We start from the raw sequence: 18,615 nt of genomic DNA, 5'->3' as shown, positions 1-18,615 counted from the left end.
TTTTCCTGGAATGGGTCCTTCTCTTTGTGCTAAAGAAATAGACTTGGATCTAGAAATTCAAAATGAATAGTAGGAAGATTGCATTAAGTATGATTATTGTGCATAAGAACACATATATCAAGGCTGGACTAAATTTTGTAATAAAATGTATTGATGTAATACCTTAAGTAACTATTATTTTATAAATGTCTTTAACATGTAGCCCTTTCTCTTTTTGGCAATATTAAATTCAGAAGACGATTCCTTCACGCTTTAGTAATCAGCAATACCTGTTCATACTTTGATAAGTTCAGGAAGAATTTCTGGTTTAGAAAAATAAGCTTTGGGGCAATACCTGCACATGACTAGATAGACAGACCCCGCAGGTGGAAGTGATTAGGAGACTGGAACAGAGAAAATGGGCAAAGTGCTGTTTTTTCTGCTGCCCTGAAATATCATAAAAATAAATTATAAAGTAGTTGGTTTTTGGGCTCCAAAATCAATGCAGATGGTGACTGCAGCCATGAAATTAAAAGATGCTTACTCCTTGGAAGGAAAGTCATGACCAACCTAGACAGCATATTCAAATGCAGAGACATTACTTTGCCAACAAAAGTCCATCTAGTCAAGGCTATGGTTTTTCCAGTAGTCATGTATGGATGTGAGAGTTGGACTGTGAAAAAAGCTGAGTGCCAAAGAATTGATGCTTTTGAACTGTGGTGTTGGAGAAGAGTCTTGAGAGCCCCTTGGACTGCAAGGAGATGCAACCAGTCCATTCTAAAGGAGATCAGCTGTAGGTGTTCTTTGGAAGGAATGATACTAAAGCTGAAACTCCAGTACTTTGGCCACCTCATGTGAAGAGTTGACTCATTGGAAAAGACTCTGATGCTGGGAGGGATTGGGGGCAGGAGGAGAAGGGGACAACAGAGGATGAGATGGTTGGATGGCATCACTGACTCGATGGACGTGAGTTTGAGTGAACTCCAGGAGTTGGTGATGGACAGGGAGGCCTGGCGTGCTGGGATTCATAGGGTCGCAAAGAGTCAGACATGACTGAGCGACTGAACTGAACTGAACTGAACTGATAGAGGCAATAAGAAGATCTCTGTGGGAATTCCCTGGTGACCCATTGGTTAGGACTCCAGGCTTTCATGGCCAAGGGCACAGGTTCAATCCCTAGTCAGGGAACTAAGATCCCACAAGCCATACGACAGCCAAAATAAAATGATAAAAAATCACTGTAACAATAGAAGCTGTTGCAGATATATTTGCATACTGTCGCGGTGCTTGACAGCCATTCTCTGGCTAATTTAGAGCACTTGATCTTCTTTGTTAGAATATCAAGTCAAATAAAAGCAAAGAAACTCAAGGATTACAGAGAAATGATTTGAGGGCAGAAAACCCCCTTCAGGTTTTTTAAAGCATCAAGTAGTCATCTGCCTACACTAACCACCCCAGTGACCAGCCTACGTCTAAGCCACTTGTGGGGTATCAGGAGCACTTGGCCTAGGGGAGGGCCACTTCTTTTTGCAGTGAACCGCTATTACTTATAGGGGTTCCCAGGTGGCACAGTGGTGAAGAATCCGCGTGCCAATTCAGGAGACACGGGTTCAATCCCCTATCTCAGGGTCAGGAAGATTCCCCTGGAGGAGGAAATGGCAACTCACTCCAGTATTCTTGCCAGGGAAACCCTATGGACAGAGGAGCGTGGTGGGCTACAGTCCACGGAGTCGCAAAGAGTCGGACGTGACTGAGCACACAGGCATGTGTATAATGTGTTTGTAAAGCTATATATAATCTTTACATACTTCCACATTTTCCCAGTTTTCTACTACAAGTATGTTATTTTTATCAGAAAGTATCCTTCTTACAAAGAAATCGGAGGAAGAGGTGTGGGAAAGCAGTATTTCTCTAAGGATCTGAAGCCACAATGACGACTGAACGCATCATGTGTTTTCATGACTCAGAGGCTGATAAAGGACCAAATGGGCAGACCCTGAAGCACAAGAGGTTTCAGTTAAAGAGGGGAAGATGGCATACTGGAGGGGGAGATGGGTGCCTGGGCTGATGAAGGCCTTTCTCCCTTCTAACGGAGACAGCTTGTCCTCCAAACTTCAGCCATTGCATCTTACTCTGACCGCAGCAAAGATGAAAAACCACTGGCCCATCTTTTTATCTACCCTTTAAAATGGACTGACACAGTTCTGTTTGAGAGGGCATGGCATGGTTCTTCCAGAAGTGTAAGTGCTCTTGCCATTTTGTAGACTCTAAGGTGAAGGGCTCCTGGGTAGGTAGATCAGACAACATGATGAGATCAGAAACTTGTGTTCCTGAAAAGTTTGCTGTGGAATTGTGCCTTTCCTGCAAAATCAGCTTAAAAAATAGTGTTTAGTCTGCAGATGGATGGCATCACCGACTCAATGAACATGAGTTTGAGCAAACTCTGGGAGATGGTGAAGACAGGGAAGCCTGGTATGCTGCAGTCCATGAGGTTGCAAAGAGTCAGACACGACACAGGGGCTGAACAACAAGTCTGCAGAGTAATTCTGTGTTATATTCTATTGATAAGGTGCGCCCAGGGAAGTCCCATGGGAGCCAATTTTCAACTGAGTTCACTCTTAAAGGGCTGGAAACCCTGAGAGGATCCCACTTCAAAGCATGGCTTCCTGTGTGAGTTTTCACTCCTTCCTTGGATGGCTTCCTAAGGATCCCAGGCAGCTACACAGCAGAGCAAGGCGCCTTTTGTGTGTGTGTGTAAAAGGACAGATGTGTTCTAGAGTATACGCCTGTTGCTTGAGCCTAACAACAGCCAACCTTGCCTTGGGCTGTTCCGGTAACCCCATAAGACCAAGCTTGGAATCTCTGGAGCTCAACACTGCTAGCATTTGTTCCCGTGAGAAAGAACTTGAGTGGAGGAGGGTCAGCCAGGTTCCCTCAAACCTTAAAAAGAAACAGCTGTTGCATTTCAGGTGCTGAATTCAGCAGAGAGAAGCCAGTTCCTGACCAGGTCCAGCTCAGTACTGGTGACTTTATGCTAGATTGAAAATTACCCCTAAGTTATTGCATACGTATGTGCTAAGTTGCTTCAGTCATGTCTGACTCTTTTTGACCCCATGGAGCCCGCCAGGCTCCGCTGTCCATGGGATTCTGCAGGCAAGAATATTGGAGTGGGTTGCCATGCCCTCCTCCAGGGGATCTTTCCAACCCAGAAATCAAACCCGCATCTCTTGTGTCTCCTGCATTGGCAGGTGGGTGCTTTACCACTAGCGCCACCTGGGAAGCCCCATGAGGTACTGATGGGCGTGTAAAAATCGCTACAGCCCATGTTATCTTAATAATTCCTTTCCTTTTGGATTTGATGAAAATATTCATTGTTGACCTAGACTGAGTCCAAATGACTATTGTAAATTCCATCAAAAAACCCTTAAAAACGAACAAAAGGACGCTGTGACCACTGCTGTGGGATCACACCCATTGGATGAACACTGGCAGGGCCAAGGAACCACTGGGCTAAATGGCACTGGAGACAGCCCCTGACCAATGGCTTTCATCCTGGTTGTATGCACTTACTTTTATAAAGAAACAACTTTAATATATGCATGCCTCATTAGTTTTAATTTTCATATAGATGAAAAGTTGCCAACGACTGAATGGAAAAAGCACTAGACTAAAAGGCAAGGCAGCTCTCTCTGTCCCAGTGAACTTGAACGAGTCACAACTCCACCAGGTCTCACCTTTTCTATCTACAAAATGAGAATAACATTATCTACCCCCTCTGACTTGCCTGTTTTTTTTTTAAAAGCTGCATAATGCTTTAACCGCTTTATTTTATTAGTGAACAGTTACATCGGACTTACTGGTGCTGTTGCTTAGTCACTAAGTTGTGTTTGACTCTTGTGACCCCATGGACTGTAGACCGCCAGGCTTCTCTGTCCATGGGATTCTCCAGGCAAGAATACTGGAGTGGGTTGCCATTTCCTTCTCGAGGGGATCTTCCCAACCCCGGGATCGAATGTGTGTCTCCTGGACTGGCAGACAGACTCCTTACCACTGAGCCACCAGGGAAGCCCCACGTAGGACTTCCTACTTCTGTCTTCTCCTGCCTTAATTCTCGAATCCAAACTAGAACTTAAACTATTGACTCTCTTGTTCTGAGACCTTCCGACACTGACAGATGTTATAACATTGGTTCTTCTGTGTCTCCAGCTGACTGATCATAGATCTTGAGATTTCCTACCCAAAACAATTGATTCAGTGAAACGTCTTTAATGAAAGGGGGAGAATCAAGCATTCATCATGAATCTTCTATAAGAATTGGACCCTTGGGAAACCAAATACTAGACGTGAAGTTACTCTTCTTGGACGTATTACAGATAACCAATCAGCATAGACGATAAGATCAGAATTGCACCGTTTGGGCCCTAGGCTTCCTGTGCCGAGCGCTCTCCTGGAGCCCAGTGACGCTCCTGTCCTTGGAATCTGGGAGATAGCCACCTCCTTATCTCCTGTTCCTTTGCTTTTGTCAGGAGCCAGCTTGAGTGGGTTATATGTGAGCAAAGGAAATGAGAATTTTGCACACATTCTTTTGATTTGCCTTTGTTTATGGTGCTTGAATCCTGAATAATAATTTAAAAAACCCACAAACTTTTTAACCTGAATAAAGTCAAGTCCAGGTTTCATTTCCTTTATAAGCTTTGCCTTAGTTCTAGTCTTCAAATAGTCCTTTGCACCTCGAGATTATATAAATATCCATCCATGGTTTTTCTGGCTTTATTTTTGTTTCTTTTTCTTTCTTCATTACCTTCCCTGCATTTCCTTTTGGTTCTTGGGTGGTTTTATTTTTTTCCATTAAAATTTCACATCAGTCTGGGTTGTTTTTTCTTTTTTAACACGTATAAAATGTGTGGTACAAGACAGGGGTCAGTCTTTAATTTTTTCAAGGGCTAAAGAAAAAGAAGCATACACACATTTGAGAAAAGGCCCTGGAATGCTGTTTCATATCTAGACTAGTCCCAGTGCCTCTATAACTGAGCTTTTGGTTTCAAAAACCTTGAATCGATCACAATTCTTCTGAAGCTGGTCCTTTGCTCTTGGCTTGTTCTGTCTTGATGAATTCCCGGGCATGGAAAAAAAAAGAGTGATCAAGAGTTTGTTCTTAAATATTGGTACCGTGGGAGTGGAGCCTATAGTCTTTATACTCCTAATCTATCCATCTCTCATATAAATGCCTCCCAGTCTCTCATGCCTGAAATAAATTCAGTGTAATCAGTGTTTACCCCTCTTTATTATTATATTCCTGGCATACAGCACAATAGAGTCTCCTTCTCTAGAGAACAACAAATCCAAGGACATTGTGTTCCATTTTTATGACTAGATGCATATTTCCCAACAAGAGGCAAAGCCCTCATGTCAAAGGATTGCATGGACGGCACTTATAAAACATCCAAAACATCCAGCTGGTTAAACGCAGGGCACTGACTGACTAAAGTTGGCTCAGACCCTGCGTTGGCTCAGAACCCACAACATGTTCATTTGATTGTGAATTGGATTAACTTTCGCTCCTTTGAAGCTCTTGCCTCTCACCGTTTTGCTCTGAAGGAGGAAAACGTGTTAGCCGTCCTGTTGGCCCGCAGTTCAATCTGCTGAACACGGGTGTGCGCTCCCATGGAAAGTAGCCCTGTTCTCACAGGCATGTTTTCAACAATCGGGTGTGCAAAAAAATGGGGCTGTGTCTATGCCCCTTTGCCTCTTAACCTACAGGTCCAGCTCCCATGGTCTCAACTTTCTGTGAATATTTTTGTTTCAGAATGTCGTTCAGCTCTTACTCCATCTCTATGTGAACAGTGTCTGCCTCCTTCTGCTGCCTCTTGAACTGACCGCAATATAGAATGAAAGTGCAGTTCACATTTCCCTTTAGGATGCATGGACACCTACTACACAGTTCCCCTTTTACCACAAAGAAAGCCAAGAACTGATGCTTTGAACTGTGGTGCTGGAGAAGACTCTTGAGAGTCCCTTGGACTGCAAGGAGATCCAACCAGTCCATCCTAAAGGACATCAGTCCTGAATATTCATTGGAAGGACTGATGCTGAAGCTGAAGCTTCGATACTTTGGCCATCTCATGGGAAGAACTGACTTGTTTGAAAAGACCCTGGTGCTGGGAAAGACTGAAGGTGGAGAGGAAGGGGATGACAGAGAATGAGATGGTTCAATGGCGTCGCCAACTCAATGGACATGAGTTTGAGTAAACTCCAGGAGTTGGGGATGGACAGGAGGGAGGCCTGGTGTGCTGCAGTCCATGGGGTTGCAAAAGTCAGCACGACTGAATGACTGAACTGAACTGAACCATCTTTTTAAAATTTGAAATGTAGACACACAAAACATTTTTGGATTTTTGATTGAAAGGTAAATCAGGGAATTCCCTGGTGGTCTGGTGGTTAGGACTCTGCCTTCTCACTGCAAAGGGCCCAGGTTCCATCCCTTGTTGGGGAACTAAGACCCTGCAAACCGTGTGGTGGAGCCAAAGAAAAGAAAAAGAAGAGACACAACTGACTGCTTAAAGCGATATGACCCGAACTGACAGCAGGCATGCCTGTTCTTTTTTCTCAAAATTTTATTTATTATTATTGTTTTACTCTGAAAGCTGGGGATCGTGGTGGGGTCCTAGATAAAGAAAATAAATGGTTTTTATCCTATTCCTTCTGCTTTGCATTGAAGACGAGGGTGAGCCTCCTCTTGCCACTCTCCCCCATCAGTCCACAGCCCCCTGGTCTGCTGGCAGCACCCACCTTTCCTCTCACTCACCACCAACTGCCCTCTTGTCTTTTCCTGTAGCATCAGGTTGCCAGTCAGTCAGCTCGCGTTTACACTTTGCAGCCTCCCCCCAACTAGATGGCGCTCAGTCCGCTCCACTCAATTCCTCCCTCTTCCTTACAGGGTTCAGACTCAAATTGGGCGCTGCACAGAGACTACAATCTTCCAAATAGGGAGCCCCTTGCCGATTGTTGAATCTAATTGGTACTGTCAACCCCTTCCTTCCCTGCACTCATTCCAGCAAATCACCAGGCAAGACCCAAGTACTCACAGCCAAGATGGGGACTCTACTGCCAATGCTGGGCTGTAGTTGTGTAAATACATTGAAGTAACCCTATGAACTTGACTAGATCCCTCAAAGATGGAATCTATACAGAACCAAGCAAAGCACCAACAGCATGCCTGCATGCACGCTAAGTCACTTCAGTCGTGTCCGACTCGTCGTGACTCTAGGGACTATAGCTGGCCAGGCAGTACTCTGTCCATAGGATTCTCCAGGCAAGAATCTAGAGTGGATTGCCATGTCCTCCCCTAGGGACCCAGGGATTGAACCCAAGTCTTACATCCCCTGGACTGGCAGGTGGGTTCTTTACCACAAGCGCCACCTGGGAAGCCCTCTACATTGGTAGAACAGACGTTAAAAATGGTGATCATGGGGGAACTCCCGGTCATCCAGTGGTTAAGACTCTGAGCTTCCAAAGCAGGGTGTAAGCGTTCAATCCCTCGTCCAGGAACTAAGATCCTGCATGGCCTGCTGCCAAAAGATAAAAAAAAAAAAGGAACTGATAATAAAGGGAGATTGGTCTGACTGTGATGTATAAAATGGATTGAGAGGGGAGATTGCAAAAACAGGCAGACCATGTGGGAATGTGATATGATCCCAACCTGGGATAAGGAGGTGTACTGAAATTAGGAATAGACAGATCAATTTAAGACCTAATGGGAGATTAACAGGATTTGGTAGTAACTCCACAAACAGAGAGAAGCAGAAAGTAATTCGATGGCATTTCCTAGGTAGGGAGGTAAGGGCATGTGGAGAAGCAGTTAGGAACTTGGTCTTCAAATCCAAACAAACCAAAGTTTAAAGCCCACATCTACTGATTACCAGTTGTATGACCCTGATAAAGAAGCTTAATCTTTCCAAGCCCAGACTTTTCTTCTATAAAATGGCAGAGTTATGAGAAATAAGTGAAATGTAAGGTACTTTTAATGGTGCTGGCAAGAAAATACACATTCAAGGAAAGTTAGCCATCATCCTTTTCCCTCTGTTCCATCTACCCATCAGAGATTTTCCAAAAGGAAGGTGGTATTCTATTTTCCCATAGAAAACTGACCATTGGTTCCCCAAATGGTTCAAGCCAAAAAGAATCTAACAGTGCGTTTCAGTGTTTACCACGGGCACAGCTGCTCATCATGAAACTTCTCCGACAGATAAATCAGGCACCCAGCTGACATACAGCAATCATCATCGACAAGAAGGAAACCAGGCTCATGTCACAGCATGATTTGTTTGCCCTTAGTGAGAAACTTTCCCTGCCAAATTGCTTTCTTTTTTGGAAACCACAAATGGAAACCTTAACTTCACCTCCTCCTATTCAGTGAAAAACAAAACAAGTTCAATACTAAAACAGTTGTTTGGGGTTGAAGTTGATCAACTTTGTTATTGTTATCAACAATCCTGGCATATGTGTATTGTATCATATTATATTTTCAAGAGTATAAGTTGATATCTACATTGGCATCCTTTTAAAAGTCCTTAACTTGCATACCACTGACCAAAGTCCAAACTTTTCTTTCTATATTAATACCAATAACACCTCTGATCACACACAGTCACTACTCTTGATGTGAGAAACACAGTTCAGTCTTTTTCTGAAATTTTACCTCCTGGTTTTGATTAACTGAAAAGAGTCAAGACAACGTTTTGATAAATGGCAGGAGGCAGATTGTGCTAAGACATGCTTTTTGGCCCGGGAATGGCCTCGATCTGAGAACACAAGATAAGAAACAGGAAATGAAAAATGAAAATAAAAATCCCCCCCAACTGTAGAGCATATTAATAGTAAATAACCTTCTGGAGATTGTTTGTCTTTAAACATCTGAAAATAGGCTTTTGGTGACTTCCTGGCTAGATGAGCATAACTTTTTATGAGAGACAGGACCAGGATCCACATAAATTTAGAACAAAGCTAAATAAGTCACATTTTCTCAGTGAGCGTTCTCTTTCTCTCCTCCTTTCATTTGTTATTTCCCTTCAGTTAATAGAGACTCCATCTCCACAGAAAAGAATTTTGTCAAGTACATTTAAAAAAGTTATTTGCATACTTATTTACTCAACAAACATTTATTTTTAAATGCCTATTATAGTTGAAATGACTGGAACACGTTTTATTTTTTCTCTTTATGTCCTCCTTATGAGATGACTAAGGAATATATAGAGGAAAAGGCCACAGAAGTGTGACTATCCATGGAATTTCCTGGTGATCCAGTGGTTAGGACTCTGGGTTTCCCCTGCAGGAGATACTGTTCAATCCCTGGTCCGGGAACTAAGATCCTGTGAGCCATGCAGCTTTTCAGGGAGAGGGTCGGGGGAGAGTGACTATCCATTAGCAACTACTTGAGAAAATGGAAGAATGTGAGTCCAGAGAGATGAGATCCCCTGAGAATCCCCACATTCGCTTTAAGTGCAGTGACTTCTCCTCCTGGTTGCCCTGGATGATTCTAGTTTATGCTTTTGTGCATACTCAGTCACTTCAGTTGTGTCCGACTCTTTGCGACCTCATGGACCATAGCCCACCAGGCTCCTCTGTCCATGGGATTTCCCAGGCAAGAATATTGGAGTGGGTTGCCATGCCCTCCTCCAGGGGATCTTCCCCACCCAGGGATGGAAACCACATCTCCTGTGTCTCCTACATTTCAGGTGGATTCTTTACCACTGAGCTGCTGGGGAAGCCCACTTTATGCTCATATTCCTGGAATAATTATTGATACGGGTCCCAATCAATCACCAGACATGTCCCAGTTTGGAGATTAAATTATATGGTTTCCACATGTAATTTCATTTGGGAAAATCCAAGATTTCTGTTCAGAGTAAATACTTATTCTTTACTCCTCACATCTCCCACAGGTAAAAGTATTTCCATACCCCACTCCAGACGGAAAGTATGGGAGAATACTTCTGGGTTCCCTGTTCTCCCTATGGTACTCTGGGAGTACCAGACCACCTTATTTGTCTCCTGAGAAATCTGTATGCAAGTCAAGAAGCAACAGTTAGAACCAGACATAGAACAACAGACTGGTTTAAACTTGGGAAAGGAGTACGACAAGGCCGTATATTGTCACCTTGCTTATTTTCCCTATATGCAGAGTACATCGTGTGAAATGCCAGGCTGGATGAACCACAAGCTGGAATCAAGATTTCCAGGAGAAATATCAACAATCTCAGATAAGCAGGTGATACCACTCTAATGCTGGAAAGTAAAGAGGAACTAAAGAGCCTCTCGATGCAGGTCAAAGAGGAGACTGAAAAAGTTGGCTTGAAACTCAACATTTAAAAAATTAAGATAATGGCATCCCCCTCATTTCATGGCAAATAGATGGGGAAGAAGTGGAAACAGTGACCGATTTTATTTTCTTGGGCTCTAAAATCACTGTGGATAGTGACTGTAGCCATGAAATTAAAAGACACTCGCTCTTTGGTAGGAAAGTTATGACAGACCTCAGTTCAGATCAGTCGCTCAGTCATGTCCAACTCTTTGCAACTCCATGGACTGCAGTATGCCAGGCTTCCCTGTTCACCAACTCCTGGAGCTTACTCAAACTTATGTCCATTGAGTTGGTGATGCCATCCAACCATCTCATCCTCTGTCGTCCCCTTCTCCTCCTGCCTGTAATCTTTCCCAGAATCAGGGTCTTTTCCAGTGAGTCAGTCATCAGGTGGCCAAAGTATTGGAGCTTCAGCATCAGCTCTTCCAATGAATATTCAGGACTGATCTCCTTTAGGATCGACTGGTTAGATCTCCTTGCAGTCCAAGGAACTCTCAAGAGTCTTCTCCAACACCACAGTTCAAAAGCATCAATTCTTCAGTGCTCAGCTTTCTTTATGGTCCAACTCTCACATCCATACATGACTATTGGAAAAACTGTACTTTGACTAGATGGACCTTTGTTGGCAAAGTAATATCTCTGCCTTTTAATATACAATCTAGGTTGGTCATAGCTTTTCTTCTAAGGAGCAAGGGTCTTTTAATTTCATGGCTGCAGTCACCATCTGCAGTGATTTTGGAGCCCAAGAAAATAAAGTCTGTCACTGTTTCCACTGTTTCCCCATCTATTTGCCATGAAGTGATGGACCCAATGCCACGATCTTAGTTTTTTGAATGTTGAGTTTTTTATGACAAACCTACACAGTATATTAAAAAGCAGAGACACCACTTTGCTGACAACGGTCCATATAATCAAAGCTATCGTTTTTCCAGCAGTCATGTACAGATGTGAGAATTGGACCATAAAGAATGCTGAGTGCCAAAGAATTGATGCTTCAAATTGTGGTGCTGGAGAAGACTCTTGGAGTCCCTTGGACTGCAAGGAAATCCAACCAGTCAATCCTAAAGGTAATCAACACTGAATATTCATTGCTGAAGTTGAAACTCCAATACTTTGGCCACCTGATGTGAAGAACTGACTATTGGAAAAGACCCTGATGCTGGGAAAGATTGAAGACAGGAGGAGAAGGGGATGACAGAGGATGAGATGATTGGATGGCATCACGGACTCAATGGCATGAATTGGAGAAGGCTCCGGGAGATAGTGAAGGACAGAGGAGCCTGGTGTGCTCTGTCTATGAGGTTGCAAAGAGTCAGACAGGACTTAAAAGACTGAACAACCACTTCTGGCTTCTCTCTGCTCCCTTGAGTTCTCCTCCAAATGGGAGATGGCTGAGCTAACTGCTGAGGCTGAGAGGAGGGGCCAGGTGTGCTCGGCCCTGCTTTGGGCAGCAGGGGCTCCTGGCAGGTCTCACTGCTCACACAAAGGGCACACTCGGGTCTGCTGGTCACTACGTGGAGCCAGTGGCCACCCTTCTGTTTCAGTGCCAGCTTGAATAAATTTGATCAATTTGCCCAGGGAATGATGCCAGTTAAGCCAAGGGGCCTCAGATCCACATTCTTCAATCAACTTAATCAGTAAAATATTGACCTTTTAATCTTATTATTTTTTTTTTTTTTTGTCTCCTATGTCTTATTTGTTATTTGACTCCAAATTTGGGTAGAGAGGTTTATTGAACTCCAAAACTCTAACGTATTTGTACTTTAGCTAAGAACACTGAAGCATAGGCACAAGGAATGACCTTGTGGATTGAAATAAAATATGGAGATTGACGCTTCTGTTCTGAAAAGGGCAGGAAACTCAAATTTTAGCCTTTTGGTGAGGGTAGGGGACCATATCCTGCATTAAACTACAGAAGCACAGCTTCACGTAATATTCCAAGGAGATTAAAGCAGGGATTAATTCACCAAAATAAGTTTTTGAGCCCCAGAAGGACTGAATGGAAACAAGCAGAGCGCCAGCATACAGATCTTTCAGACATTCTTCTGAGCAAGTACGGTAAGGTTTACTCTCCACGGTGTGGTGAGATTTGCAGGCATGCTCTGCCTGTTCGGAGGAGACCTGGATTTCCTGTGTTAGTTAGAAGGGGTGTGAACTGCTCTCATTAGGGGATGTGTCGAAAGCCACTTCTCCAATCACATTATCAGCAATAAAGCTCTCATTCTGTTCCCCGTTTGCATGCCTCAGTTGGTTTCAAGCTTAGAAGGGGAATAAAAGGATATTATTATCTGATTTCCCCTCTCCATTACCAACAACTCCAGTGTCCAACAGATATGCCAAGAGCCTATCATTTGTAGAGTTAAAAAATATTAATTGTAGGTTGAAAACTCTCTCCCACCACGCAGAGCTTGCAGCCATCCTCTCAGAGCCTTACTAATTATGAAAGAATGGGTGAGGGTCAGCGGATAGGTAATGAAAGCATGAAACATGGAAGAACAGGGGACACACCAGGCAGATAAAGTGCCCTTAAAGAGGAAGAAAGACCATGAAGGAAAGAGAAAATTTTCTTTAAAAGTCTTTAGGACTTCCCTGGTGGTGCGGTGGTTAGGAATCCACCTGCCAGTGCAGGGGACGTGGGTTTGATCCCTGGTCCAGAAAGATCCCACACACCACGGGGCAACTAAGCCCGCAGCCCACAGCCGCTGAGCCCTTGTGCTGCGACCACTGAAGCCTGGCTGCTTCGAGCCCATGCTCCGCAGCAAAGGAGCCACCGCAGTGAGAAGCCCGCACCTTGCAAAGAGAGAGCAGCCCGTACACAGCAGCGAAGACCCAGGGCAGCAAAAGCAAACAACACATTATTTTTAAAAAATCATTGAAGTGCACAAAAACAAAACAGAAGATGTTGTATTCATGATTAAGAACAGGGAGCAATAGAAAAAGAACTTTTGAAATCAAAAGAAAACAAATTAAAGCTATTGTAGCAAAACCCAAAAATTCAATAGAAGCTTTGGGAGAGAGGCTGAGAAAATGTACCAGAAAAAAAGGAATGTGAAGCTAAAGAAGTAGAATATAGGAGAGAAAAGAAGAAAAGTTTACATCAGTCTTGAAGGTCCAACATCTTAATCATAAGACATCCAGAAAGTGAGAAAAGAAATAAATGTAGAAGAGGAAAAGACAGAGAACTAATTCAAGGGAATTCCCTAGAACTGAAGGAAGTGAGTTTACAGATTCAACAAATCTCCTGAGTGGCATGGCCAGTGAATTTATTTAAAAATACCAAGGAGAGATCACTGTGAAATTCCAGAACACTGAGTACAAAAATGAGATCCCGAGACCATTCAGAGAGAGGAAAACACACACACACACATCTCACAAAAAGACAGGTTTCACAAAACAACTCAATAAGCTGACAGAAAATGAAGAAATTCCTTTGAGCTTATGAAAAATAATGATTTCCAACTAAGAATTTTATATCCTGTTCACATGTCAATCAAGTAGGAAGCTAAACTAAAGACCTTTTCATATGTGCAAGGTCCCATCTTCTTTACCTCCCACTTATTTCTCAGGAAGCTGTGGGAGTGTGAATTTCATCAGAATGAGTGAGGTGATCAAGAAAGATAACATGGGATCCAGGAAGTGGGACGAACCAAAGAGGAAGAGGTAGAATAACGGGAAAGGGAGATCCTGGGATAACAGCTTTACAGCCGGCCGTGAGAGCAGTCTCAGCTGCAGGAGCTCTGTGAAGGGCTCCAGAAGGGCTGTCTCCAAAGCAAAAACAGAAAGAAACTGAGATGTGCTTGAAATTACGGAAAAGAGATGTATTCTGCTGGCGGAGAGTTTGGGGATAGATTAATGATACAAAGAAAACTAAGCGAATGAAAAAAAAAATTGGCAGTTATCATCTCCAAGGAAAATAAAAAGCTGTACAAAAAGTATATTACATGACTCATCTGTGCATATAAATGTTGATTTAACCAAAACTTATCACATGCTTATAGTGGTGAGAATAGAGGTGTAGAGAAAAGAAATGTTGAGGAAAGGAAACAGTTTAAGAGCAATAAATATTAATCTTCTAAATAAGGAAGTCACTAGACAATATCCAAAAAATATCAAATATGAATAGTAAATAGTAGTAAATGTTGCTCAGTCATGTCTGACTGTTGGCGATCCCATGGACTGTAGCCTACCGGGTTCCTCCATCCATGGGATTTTCCAGGCAAGAATACTGGAGTGGGTTGGCATTTCCAAGAATACACAAATTCTTAAACTGTGAGAAGAAATACTAGGGAATTGCTAAAATAGGTGAAAATGATCTTATCTAAAGACTGGAAAAACAATATTGAAAAGAGTTAGGCAAGGGGTATGGTGGTTTTCAGTTTTAGTGATCTGACTATTTCACTTTTAAACTGTGCTCATATATCAGTTTGTTTTTAAGTATAAACTAAATCAACAGCTTGTTTTCCCAGAGGTATAACTTGCTTGTACAAGAGATTTGGTTTTTATCCAGTTTTTGAAGTATTCCCTCAACACTTCTCCCTGTAAAACTGATCAAAACTGCTTAAAAAGAAGTGAAAACAAAGAAAACAAAAATGGGCAACATTTATTCATTTATGGAATCCAAATATCTGTGAAGAGTTTACTGCAGTTTCGTTTGCCCGGTATACAATCCGTGGACAAAACCGAAGGAGGCCCTGTCTTTAGCACAGCTTGCTATTCTTTACACGACAATACCAGCTGATAACTGGAAACAAAAATAAGAGGAAAATCACGATTTTGTAGCTTCCCTGTATTGATTCAGGCAGAGATCATCCATGGACAGTAAAAATATGTGTAAGATTATTGGAGAACTTGTGATCCACATAGACTCAAAGGACCACTCATATACTGCTCACTCTTCACAAAGGGAAAATACATTCTTGCCTTGAAGCGATTTGGTAAATATCACCTGAGGAAAGTGACCAAAGTAAATGTCAGTGTGATAGGCCCCCGATGAGATGAGGAGGAAGCGTGATGAGGAGGAAGCGTGATGAGGAGGAAGCGTACAACAGCAGCAACGTGCATCCTCGGCAAGAGTATTTAGCTCAGATCTAATCATAAAACAATCAGACAGTTTCAGAATAGAGGACATTCTCCAAAACCAGTTGGCCTGGATGCTTCAAAATGTCAATGTCATGAAAAAAAAAAAAAGAAAAGAAACGAGAGGCCTGTTCTTGATTAGAAGAGACTCCAGAGGATAAAGACAGCAGTACAGCCATGAACCTAGACTGAATCCTGGATCAGAAAATAGAATCGCTATGGAGAGACATTTGGGGACAATTGGGGAAATCTTAATATGGATTGTATATTAGATAATGCTAAGGAATTAATGTTAGTTTTCTTAGGAACAACATTCATGTAATGTTTATGTAGGAGGCTGCATTATTCTCAGGAAGCACAGGCTGAATAGTTTGGGGGTAAAGTGTTATGAGAGTCCCTTGGGACTGCAAGGAGATCCAACCAGTCCATTCTGAAGATCAGCCCTGGGATTTCTTTGGAGGGAATGATGCTGAAGCTGAAACTCCAGTCCTTTGGCCACCTCATGCGAAGAGTTGACTCACTGGAAAAGACTCTGATGCTGGGAGGGATTGGGGGCAGGAGGAGAAGGGGATGACAGAGGATGAGATGGCTGGATGGCGTCACTGACTCGATGGACGTGAGTCTGAGTGAACTCTGGGAGTTGGTGATGGACAGGGAGGCCTGGCATGCTGCGATTCATGGGGTCATGAAGAGTCGGACATGACTGAGTGACTGAACTGAACTGAACTGAACTGAAAGTGTAATGATGCCAGCAACTCATTTTCAAATGTTACAGCTGAAATAAGAAAGTGTGGCAAAGAATCCACCTGTCAATGCAGGAGACACAGGAGGCGTGGATTCAATCCCTGGGTCAGGAGGATCCCCTGGAGAAAGAAATGGCAAGCCACTTCAGTGTTCGTGCCTGGAGAATCCCATGGACAGAGGAGCCTGGCTACAGTCCATGGGGTCACAGAGAGTCAGACACAACTGAGCACAGAAAAGCTAATGTGTGTGTGTCCGGGGGTGGGGTGAGGTGTCAGTGAAGGTGGATGGGGCAATAAAGCAAATGTGGCTACACGTTAATAACTGCTGAATTTGTGTCCAACTTTTCAGTAGGTTTAAATTTTTTCCAAATAAAAGTTGGGTGAAAAGGGAAAAAAAAAGAAAAGCACCAACCATGGCAGGCTTACCGAAAGTACCCTGAATATGAGAAAGTTGGAAAGGGCAGACGACCAGGGTCATCTGAATGCCAAATGCTCTCTGTTTTTTGAAAGCAGTGATTGCTACATTGTTTTCCATTTCTAAAAATTTCCTAAATTCCAGCACAACAATTAATTCTACAAGAGTTCCAAAAATGCCTGACTGTTTCAGTATTCAAGGCAAATTTTTTCTGGGTACCAAAAAAAACACAAAACCCCACCACACACACACACACACACACACACACACAAATGCTCCCTGCACCCACTGAAGGAGAAGAACAGGAGCTTCTGATGGTTAAGAGAGAGTGACGGCTCTCCTTCAAGAAGTGAACAGGACCCCGGCTCCCTGGTTTCCCCCGCGGTAAACTCAGATCGTGGCTCACCCCATGAGGGATGCCCCAGGAAGTAACTGCGGGCCCTGGCCTGCAAGCAGAGGAGAACACAATCTCCTCTTCTAAAAGTTCTTCCTTTAGAGCTCAGAACTCACCAGCAGATCGAACCTGGTCAAAATCCACTCAGTCTGAGTGTGGACAACTCAGAGAAAGAAGGCTCCCATCCCATAAAAATGATTTCAGGATTACAGGACAAGTTTTCTGAGGACAGTCTGAGAGAATTGGCCACTTTGCCAGGAAATGAACAACGTGGAAATTTCATGATGGTTCTTCAGAGGTCCAAAGAAAATGGCGACCAGATGCTCCCCACTGCCACGAGAGGCAGGGAAGGAGGAAACTGGCCACAAGGAGGGCACCTCTTTCTGGGAAGGTTGTTCAAAGGGTCTGGGCATGTCTAGAGAACCTGATGCCCCCTCAAGGTGATTCAAGGCTTGGTCACAAGTGAGTTTAAAAGAACATTTATTTATCTAGTAAGCCAATTGGAGCTTTGCATATTTTAGTTGATGTAGAAAATTCCTAAGTTTTGTTTAATTTAACTACTCAATACTTTGTTTTCTATTTCCTTTGTTTTTTTTTAAACCCACCCACCAGAGAAAGGGGATGCCAAGATCTTCTTTCTGTAGAGAATGCAAACATTCCCTCATCACGACTGTCTCTGCCACAAGTGACACGGCAGAAGTTCATCCGAAGCAGTGAGTCAACCACAGCGGATCCACATTGGACGGAAACACAGGGTGGGGCTGAGATAAACAGGGACCTGGGACCCTTTACTTCAGTGGACGGAGGTCTTCACAAGGAACAGAAAGCAAAGGAATGATAAGGGACTAAAAACAGCTGCAGGCTTGGGCAGTCAGGGCAATTAAAAACAATCAGATCAGATCAGATCAGATCAGTCGCTCAGTCGTGTCCGACTCTTTGCGACCCCATGAACCGCAGCACGCCAGGCCTCCCTGTCCATCACCAATTCCCAGAGTTCACTCAGACTCACGTCCATCGAATCAGAGGTGCCATCCAGCCATCTCATCCTCTGTCGTCCCCTTCTCCTCCTGCCCCCAATCCCTCCCAGCATCAGAGTCTTTTCCAATGAGTCAACTCTTCACATGAGGTAGCCAAAGTACTGGAGTTTCAGCTTTAGCATCATTCCTTCCAAAGAAATCCCAGGGCTGATCTCCTTCAGAATGGACTGGTTGGATCTCCTTGCAGTCCAAGGGACTCTCAAGAGTCTTCTCCAACACCACAGTTCAAAAGCATCAATTCTTCGGCGCTCAGCCTTCTTCACAGTCCAACTCTCACATCCATACATGACCACAGGAAAAACCATAGCCTTGACTAGACAGACCTTGTTGGCAAAGTAATGTCTCTGCTTTTGAATATGCTATCTAGGTTGGTCATAACTTTCCTTCCAAGAAGTAAGCGTCTTTTAATTTCATGGCTGCAGTCACCATCTGCAGTGATTTTGGAGCCCCCAAAAATAAAGTCTGACACTGTTTCCACTGTTTCCCCATCTATTTCCCATGAAGTGATGGGACCAGATGCCATGATCTTGGTTTTCTGAATGTTGAGCTTTAAGCCAACTTTTTCACTCTCCACTTTCACCTTCATCAAGAGGCTTTTGAGTTCCTCTTCA

The sequence above is a fragment of the Bubalus bubalis genome, chromosome 22 (assembly GCF_019923935.1).
Source record: "Bubalus bubalis isolate 160015118507 breed Murrah chromosome 22, NDDB_SH_1, whole genome shotgun sequence".
Taxonomy (NCBI): Eukaryota; Metazoa; Chordata; class Mammalia; order Artiodactyla; family Bovidae; genus Bubalus; species Bubalus bubalis.
The sequence above is the reverse complement of the archived record's forward strand: the minus strand, read 5'-3'. Positions refer to the sequence as shown.